Source organism: Chrysochloris asiatica, unplaced genomic scaffold (genome assembly GCF_000296735.1).
Source record: "Chrysochloris asiatica unplaced genomic scaffold, ChrAsi1.0 scaffold00016, whole genome shotgun sequence".
Lineage (NCBI taxonomy): Eukaryota > Metazoa > Chordata > Mammalia > Afrosoricida > Chrysochloridae > Chrysochloris > Chrysochloris asiatica.
Genome location: NW_006408534.1, coordinates 5,748,626 through 5,749,149, shown reverse-complemented (window position 1 = coordinate 5,749,149; position 524 = coordinate 5,748,626). Strand labels below are relative to the sequence as shown.

General features: G+C 43.3%; 1 protein-coding gene across 1 annotated transcript in view; it reads right to left on the bottom strand.

Moving 5' to 3' along the window:
* Nucleotides 1–524, bottom strand: part of CAPN14 (calpain 14) — a 163,466-nt gene that overhangs the window by 143,624 nt on the left and 19,318 nt on the right.

Sequence of the window (524 nt, the reverse complement as noted above, 5' to 3'; positions counted from 1 at the left end):
GACAGGAGAATGGTTGGGCAGGTTCACATGGGCTAGGTGGGACAGAGGTAAATGATGATGTATGCACAACCTTGGAATAACAGGGCTTCAGGATACAGAGATTGAGGCATAGCTTGAAAGGAGAAAAGGGAAATAATGTTAGGATGCTTGGCTGTCTTTTGAATCTTGGTTTTCCTTGCCTACCATTGTGAAATAGACACTTGAGGTGGGTGGGGAGTGGAATAACCAGAAACATCACAAGAGAAAACATGCAAACCTGTCTTCAACTTATAACTGACTGGAATATCTTGAGGGGGGCTGGAAACTACACCCATACTTGCAGATAATACCCACTTGACCTGGCTTCAAAGGCTGGATGATCAGAGCTCAAACAGAAGAAGAAAGAAGAAGGAGAAAAGAATAATCTGACACAATTTGATGAACTTGACACACACTATGGAAACAATAGCTCAAAAGAGGGAACAAATCTTCACAACGAGAATCATTTCCACCTCCTCCACACACAGAGAGGACAGGAATGGGCA